Genomic DNA, 8,652 nt, shown 5'->3' on the forward strand with positions numbered 1-8,652 from the left:
CTTTTTCTTCTCTATTTTATTTATGGTGGGGTTTTTTTCCCCATCCCAGAAACTTGCATTTTTCACAAGGTCTAACTTTTCAGCTTCTTCCTTCATGATTTTTGTCTCATGCTTAGAAAGGCTGTTCTCGTGCCAAGATTAATTTTATGTTCTCACGTTTTCTTCTAGTGCTAGAGTCACACTTGAATCCAGATTCTGCAACTTGCTGTTGCTTTCACGATGACGTGGGTTCTCGGTGCCCCAGTTTCCTCCGCCTGCAAGCAGGAATAGTCAGGGTGGCAGCCTCTTGGAGTTCATGTAGAGATGGAGGGAGGCAGTTCTCCCACAGAATCGAGAGCCGCCTGGGCCCCCGGGCCGCTGTGCAGCTTAGGTCCAGGGCATCAGTGACCGCGTCTGCGTCAGCTCAGGCTGCTGTAATAACACTGCCGTGGAGGGGTGGGAGGGCTTCAGCAACAGGCATTTCTTTTCTCCGTTCTGGAGGCTAGAAGTCCAAGGTTAGAGCGCCCGCCGGACAGTTTGGTTCCTGGTGAGAGCTCTCTTCCTGGCTTGCAGACAGCGCCTTCTTGCTGGATCCTTACATATGTTGGAAGCAGGAGGAGATCCTCTTTCCTGTTTCTCTCCTTATAACAGCACTAAGCCCATTTGTGAGGACTTCACTCTGATGACTTCATTATCTCCCACAGCCCCCACCTCCAAAGACGATCACATTGGGGGCTGGGGTTAGGGCTTCGTTCAATGTGTGAATCTGAAGGAGACCATGTGGACAGCCAATGGGTGCTGTGTGTTTGTTGCCTTTTTGTTGTTGTTTTAATGTTTGTTTTTGAGAGAAAGAGTATGAGCAGGAGAGAGTCAGAGAGGGAGACACAGAATCTGAAGCAGGCTCCAGGCTCTGAGCTGTCAGCACAGAGCCCCATGCGGGGCTGGAACCCACAGACCCCGAGATCATGACCTGAGCTGAAGTCGGAGACTTAACCGACTGAGCCACCCAGGTGCCCCTCGTTGCCTTCTTTTTACAAAAAGTGTGTTTGTGCGTGCACTGAGACTTAAGATCTACTCTCTTGGCAAATTTCAAGTATACAGTAGAGTGTCATTAACTGGAGTCCCGTGCTGTAATTAGATCCCCGGGACTTACCTCATCTCGCAGCTGGAAGCGTGTGCCCTTTCACTAACGTCTCCCCCTCGCACCCTCCCTTCCCCCCCAGCATCCACCGTTCTACTCTCTGGTTCTCTAAGTTCTCTGTAGGGAATCATATATAGTATTTGTCTTTCTGTGTCGGGCTTATTCCCCTCAACCTTTTATGTAAAAGGAAGGAAACCCTGCTGGTTGTCACGGCGTGGATGGTCCTGGAGCACGTTATATATAAGCTCAGAAATAAGCTGTGTGCCCATTTCTGTGGGTAGCAAGGGACAGGACTCAAACTCAGGTCTCTCTGATTCCAAATCCCATACTCACAACCAGCCCCTAGAGTAGCCCACTGCCCCCTGAACGTCTCTCTATATCACATAAGGAGGGTCCTTTTCTGGTCTGTCACATGGCAGGACCCAGGACAAATTCCCCAATGCGCGAGGTACGGAAGAAAGAACAGGCTTTGTGGGGAAACTTGCACACCAAGGGTCTCAACAGAAGAGGCTGGTGTGGAGTTTCTGTTTTCTGACCATCACACTGAGCTGTGCCAGGGCCTGGGTAGATGGGTTTATGCTCCCGGGAGGGGACTCTGCTCCCATAGCGCCATCAGCTTCCCGTCTTACGGGGCAGGGGTGAGAACAGCCCTGTCAGCTGGGGGATGATCACAATACTGGGACATCAGGCAGGCTGCTGCTTCCCGGAGGTGTCTGGGAAAGCACGCCACCCAGCATCTTGATGGCCTCAGGGGAAAGCTGGGTTCGGGCATAGCCCCTCTTGCCAGAGGGAAGAAGCCCTCTTGCCCCCACCCCCCAGGCCTTGTAGGAAGCCAGGTTCAGGTGCTGGCCCTCACAATGGGAAATGAGGACCCTCCTCCATCCCGGTTTCCACAAGGCTATTAACTCCTTGAGGACAGAGGCTTGCTTATCTTTGTATCTCTGGCATACAGTAGGTGCTTACTGAAGGCTTGAATACATTAGTGCATCCCAGGCATAGGATAAACATTGTTGATGTAGAGATGTGACAGCCATGATCCCTGCCTTCTATGACCTTACACTCTAGGGCTCTGATGGACACAGATCATGTGTAAAACATGGGATGTATCTGCAGTGGCTACACCACAAAATCACAAGGGTGGCAAATGTCTAAGTCTTCCAGGAAGGAAAGAAGGGGGACAGGGAAGGCTCCCTGGTGGAGGTGATGATGAGCTGAAGTTTTGCCAGACAGGCTGCAGGGGGCTTCACCCAGAGGATATAATGAGTCCCTGTGCATGAAATAGAGTCTCGTGGGGAGAACCTTGAATAGACCACGCTGCCCAGAGCCCCGGGTGGCCGTGAGCCCATGTGGCTCTAAAAGGAGCCACATAAACACTGCTCAGGCCTTTATCCTGTTCACCGCAGAGAATGGCTGAGCAGTTCAAGCCGGGACTCCGTGTTTAGCCCCAGGGTCACGAAGCGTGAGGGTTCGGGCAGTGGGCCTGGAAGGAAGCAGTCCTCATTTCTCTTCTCAACCAGATGAGGAGAGATGGCCACAGGTGTCGTGCCTGTGCTGCGCCCAGCACGCGGGGCGTTGGCAGGTTTCATTTTAAGAACCAGTTTCTTGTAATAAAACCTTTTCCCTCCTCTTCCACTCTTAATTATCCCCCTGGAGACTGCAGTGATTTTCAAGGAGCCTGGTTGCCCAGTTAGGAGCTAATAAATCACCCAAGTCCCCCAGGCAGCCAGGCTTCCAGAACACATACATGGAATGTACAGATTTAGTAGAAAATGGAATCTTCCAGAGAATCCTCTCGGTAATAATCAGAGGTGTGTCGGCTCTCTAAGTCCCCAGGGAGGCCCTGCTCCGGCTCCCGTGTGCAGATACGCATAGGATGGCTCTTGTGTGGACATGGGGGCCCTGGGAGTGGTCTCTGCCCCACAGGGCAGGGAAAAAAAATACCCTTGCCAGCCTCAAGCTGCCAAGAGAGTATTTAGAGGTTCTTTTCTTTTTTCTTTGGTAGGGTCTTCAGGAAGTCTGTGATTTTTCCCTCAGGAAGTAGGTAAGAGTACAGACTTTGGGTGTGTGGGGAAGAGACACACGTCTCTAGTGGCACCTACAAATGGCTTCCCCCCCACTCTTCCCACATTAAAGCCCTGACTTGTGGTTTTCTGCACCCCTACCACATGCCAGTCTTGGTGCTGAGAATAGTGAACAAGACCATTATCAACCCAATTTTCTTAGAACTTATGAGAGAATAGTGGTTGGGGGTGGGGATGGGCAGAGACCTAAACGTACAAATAAACATGTATTGGAGGGTCGTGAGCATAATCACATTACCTGTGAGAGTCCTTTTATTAGGGCTGTATGTCCCAAGCTTTTCCAGTCGTAAGAATCATTGGGGGAGGCCGTTAAAAATATAGATCCCGACACACCAGACCCACTGAATCAGAATGCACAAGGGAAGGGCCTGGGATTCTCTTTCTGTAATGTGCACCCCAGTTGATAGTCATGAACAACTGTCTTCAAGGCTAAGGTGGCTAAAGCAACAGTGGTCCTTGGCCCTGGTGACCCACCAGGACCATCTGGAGAGCTTTAGAATTGCAGGAGTCCGGGGCCCGTTTCCCGAGTTTCTGATTTACAGTCTGGCGTGGGGCCCGTCCAGTTAAGTGTCTCCCAGACGCCTGCAGGTGGTCCCAGCAGGCAGCAGGACTTCACCCCCACGCCCCTAGCCCCACTATGACCACAGCCCAGTCCTCGCCCAACACTGTGGGAGCCCGGGTGAAGGACAGCGTGTAGGTGGCAAACCAGAAAGGGCACCTTCTTAGATGTGGAGGTTTGGCTGAAGCAGAGCTTGGCCCTCCCTCTGTCTGCACACATGTGCACCTGTGGCCTTGATAAAATCTTAAAAATGGCACCGTGGTCTTCTGTCCCCAGGACTATCTGATGAAACTGCCCTCTGCCCAAGGCTAGGGTGCCCAGAAAAGGCTGGGCTTCCTGAGCTAACAGGGATAACTCCAGAGCGCTCAAGGTGACCTCTCAATAGGCACTTACCTTTGACACGGAATCTTTGATCCATTTATTGAGCACCTGTGATTTGCAGAGTATTGTGCTAAGAAAGCAAAAACACACGAGAAACATGGCCAAGTTGCTGACAGTGTGGTGATGTAAGTAAAGGCGTATCGGATGAGTTCTGCATGGCGGGATGTGGAAGCTGGTACCTGGATGCACCGAATGTCATGAAATTGTAAGGAAGGGTTCACAGAGGCTGTGACTTTTGGTTTGGTCTTGGAAAGATGAGTCCATGTTCACAGCATGAGAGACACAAAGAAAGATGATCTAGAGTCCTAAAAAACTCGGCAAGTTGCAAAGCACATGACATGCTTTGGGGAATGGATCTTGTGTTCAGCATGAGCATTGGGTTGCCAGGATGGTGCAACAGATTAATTCTAGAACAGCAAGGCCTTAAGTACCAAGTCAAGGAATACGGGCTTTATTCAAAAGAAAAGTTGGTGGTTAATAAGATTGGATTTGCTTTAGAGAGATTTCCCTGGTGGACACAGGACGCAGAACAGACTGAAAGGGAAGAGAGTGGACGCATGGAGGTCAGGGGGGAAATATGTGACAAGAGCCTGAGGCTGTGTGAGCAGGCTGAGGAGAGGCAGGGGCTACTTGAGAACTTTCTGGAACAAAGGACATTAGATGTGAGAAGGCAGCAAGAATGACTCGGAAGGTTTTCAGCTCTGCAGGTGGATTCACGGTGATATCTGCAAGGACGGGCCAAAGAGAGAAGTGAGTTTGGGGAGGAAAGTGGGGAGTTCAGTTGTTGAGGTGAGGTGTCCAGTCTGCAGACAGTTGGGCATTCGAGTCCAGAGCACGGGCGAGTTGGATGGGTAGTTACAGATGTGTGGGTCAGCAGCTCCTCTGGGGGAGGGGTGAGGTCGGCGGGGAGATCACGGGGGCTGGGTGAGTGCCCGTTAGACCCTTGAGAAGATCCAAAATGGCTCCCTGCCTCCTGGAGTCTGTCGTCCGGTGTGGGGAGCGTGGCTCCCACAGCGAGGAAGCCAGGCTGTAAAAGTAGGACTTGCGTTCTCAGGGCGCCAGCAACAGAAGAACCAACCCTCACAAATCCAAAGTAGTAATGCTTTATGGGAAGGACAAGTCGGGACTCACGGAGCACAGGAAAGCGGAAGAACCAGGTCTTGGGCCGGGTGAGCGCAGAGATCGCACAGGGATCTGGTAGAGGGGCCGGGGAGGAGGCTTCAGCCCATTTCCAGTCTGAAAGATACGTTTTTAGGCTTGGTGACACAATTGGCACTGATTGTCTTAACTCCAGTCACGCACCCGCCCCTCGGCCTGCCAAGATTTTAATCCAAAGCAGGAGCGGTAGTTCCTCAAAGAGAAATCTGGGGGCCGTTGCCAGATGTAGGAAAACTGCCGCTGAGCAGGTTAAAATAACAGATAGGAGGTGAGTGAGTCCAGACTGTGCGTGTTGGTTCTTCCGGGCATTTTTGCAGAGCTACATAGTAAAGGAAGGGCGAAGCGGAGAGAGTTCGCGGTTAGCGGCTAGAGACAGGGAAGCAGATTTTAAACAAGGACATGAGGGGGCGCCTGGGTGGCTCAGTCGGTTGAGCCTCCGGCTTCGGCTCAGGTCATGATCTCACGTTCGTGGGTTCGAGCCCCGCATTGGGCTCTGTGCTGACAGCTAGCTCAGAGCCTGGAGCCTGCTTCCGGTTCTGTGTCTCCTTCTCTCTCTGCCCCTCCCCCTCTCATGCTCTGTCTCTCTCAGTATCAAAAATTAAAAAAAAAATTAAACAAGGACATGAGGAAAAATGCACCTCTTTTTGCCCCCCCACCTGCCTGTGCACAGAGCAAGGAGGCACATCGAGTGTCCTTGCACAGCGTCCTCACAAGGCCCCCGGTTCCCTATCCTAGCGACGCCAGAGGAGCAGACAGGGAAGCGATGGAGCGGCTGGCCGCGCACAGGAGCCATTTGACTCGCGTGATCAGGCGGCGCGATACCGTTGACTGTCTGGCATGAGTGTCTCCGTTGTAACTTGTATTTCTAACTTGGTTTTACAGCCGAAACGCCACTGAGGAGTTGGAAGGGTGGGGCTTCTGTTTGGTGCACGGCTGGGGGAATGATGTGGTGCTCTGGACATCACTGGAGTCAGGCAGCATTTTCCAAACTGGTGTCCGTAGTCGAGCCGGGGAAAGGCCGTGCCCACACTTCCTCTCTCGGGTATTCCGTGGCCTATTAGAGGGTGTGGCAAAGAAATCTGCTTAGTAGCTTGGCAGGCCAACTTTTTGGTGTTGGAGAAAACCTTCATATCAGTAACCCCGAAGAGTTGGGAACATACTTAACTTTAAATGCACCATCACATCTGTTTGTCGTCTGCTCTTGTTCTTAAGGCCAACACCTAGTTACATTGTGTGGCAGGTCATAATGTAATACAGCCACATTTCTAAGAAAATCCAGCCAAAGAATTCTAGTCGTGTACTTGTGATTGTTTGCCAATAATGATATCCTATTGTTAAAAAGTAATGGCCTGGTCACTATGAATAAATATCAAACTTTCAACTCACAGGAGTCCATTGTGGACCTTGAGCCTGGAAGCAAGATACCAGCCTGTCAGGTACCCGGTGAATGTGAAGGTTCTGGAGGGAAGGTGCAGGCTGGCAGGGAAAGCACCAGGGGCAGGGGGAGCCCACCTTGTCCTCTGAGACCAGCAGGAGGGGCGCAGGATGGGTGCAGATAACAGCCTGGAGGTGGAGGAGAGGAAGGGTAAGGAGCTGACGTGTCAGTGGTGGCGCGAGCTGCGTGTTGATGGGGAGGGACGGGAGTAGAGTTGGGAGCTCACAGTGAGAAGGCAGAGCACTTACTATGACAAACCTGAAAGATAAATATAAAAAATTACTGAGCCATGTTTGAGAGTTCAACTGAAGCCAGAATTCGTAAGGACATCAAGGATCTAGTTGTCAGGTCAGTGGCTTCCTCTGCTGCCATTCGTCATCCCCAGGACAGAATGGGAGAGCATGCAAGGTTGGAAGGACGCACTGCTTGAGGTGGGGAGAACACACAGTACCAGGAAATGGAAGCGGAGGAGGAAGCTCATGACCATGACCCTGATGCTATTGCAGTGGTTATTCACGGGTTGAGAGCAGGCATGGAGGAACATGAAATCAGAGATTCAGATGAATTTAAAGATCAGGTATAATGAGTCTGAGACTCTGTTTAATAAAGGTAGGAAGAAATAAGGTTACAGTCTGCATTAGTTTCCTGTGGCTGCCGTAAGACATGACCACAGACTGGGTGGTTTAAAAACCACTAGCTTCTGGTGGTTCCCCAAATCCTTGGCCTTTCTCAGCTTGTACGTATATCACTCTGCACTCTGCCTTCCATCTTCACATCGCCTTCTCTGTCTCTCCTCCCATTGAGGCTACTGCTCATTGGATGAGGGCCCACAGATTCAGGGTGGCCTCATCTCAAGATCCTTAACTAACTTATGTCTGCAAAGACTCTTTTCCAAACAGGGTCACATTCAGAGGTTCTGAGTGGGCACCATTGGTGACTGGTGGTCACCATCTGGCCCATTCCACAGCCCTAGAGTGGAGTTTCAGAGAGAACCATTTCAGAACTAGGGCAATCCCAGTGACATGACCCAAGTGATGGCCATGAGGAGGAGTTGCCAAAAGGAAAGAGAAAATGGAGCTTTGGGTTAAAGAATGGAGATGAGGATGGGACCGGGACCGAAGAAGACCAGGAACGAGGAATCCCAGAGGAGGGGGAAGGTGAGTGCTGTGGGGGTGGCTGAGTCACGGCGGGGAAACGGCGATCTGGCGGTGGTTCTCAGCTCTGCCTCCACACTGGAACCATCTGAAGAGGTTTAAAAAAGGACCCACCCCATAAATTTCTCCTCAGTTCATCGAAGACAGGCCCCAAACAGCATTTTTGTAATTGTTCGGGCAATCTAATATACAAAACATGACCTCCAGAAAGAAGTAGGAACTGCGAGCCAAGGGTGTCCCCTCCAGCGAGACCTGAAAGAGACATCTGGGAAGGAGACTGTGGAGCTTCCCACCATCATCCCTTGAAGTCTTCAGCAGAACCAGGAAATTAAAAAGTAAGGAAGCAAGAGGTTGCATTACGTGACTTCCCACTGAGGTCATGAAGGGACTGGTTTCAGGCTTATACCACAGATGTATTTCAGATGTGTTCATCAGAACGTATTTCTATAACACTTGCTATTCCTACAAAACAAGGCTTTCCCCCCAAAAAAGATTTTCTTAATATATTTGGAGAAATATCTTTTGCCAGAATAATATTTAGTGGCCTTTTGTATTTTTTGAATATATAATAAACTACATTAAAAATTTCAAGCACAGGGTACAAAATCAATGTACAGAATTCGGTTGCATTTTTATATACCAAAAATGCAGCAACAGAAAGAGAAATCAAGAAACTGATCCCATGCACAACTGCATGAAAAGCCATAAAATAGCTAGGAATAAACCTAACCGAAGATGTAAAAGACCTGCATGATGAAAACTAT

This window comes from Suricata suricatta, chromosome 8 (assembly GCF_006229205.1).
Source record: "Suricata suricatta isolate VVHF042 chromosome 8, meerkat_22Aug2017_6uvM2_HiC, whole genome shotgun sequence".
Classification (NCBI taxonomy): domain Eukaryota; kingdom Metazoa; phylum Chordata; class Mammalia; order Carnivora; family Herpestidae; genus Suricata; species Suricata suricatta.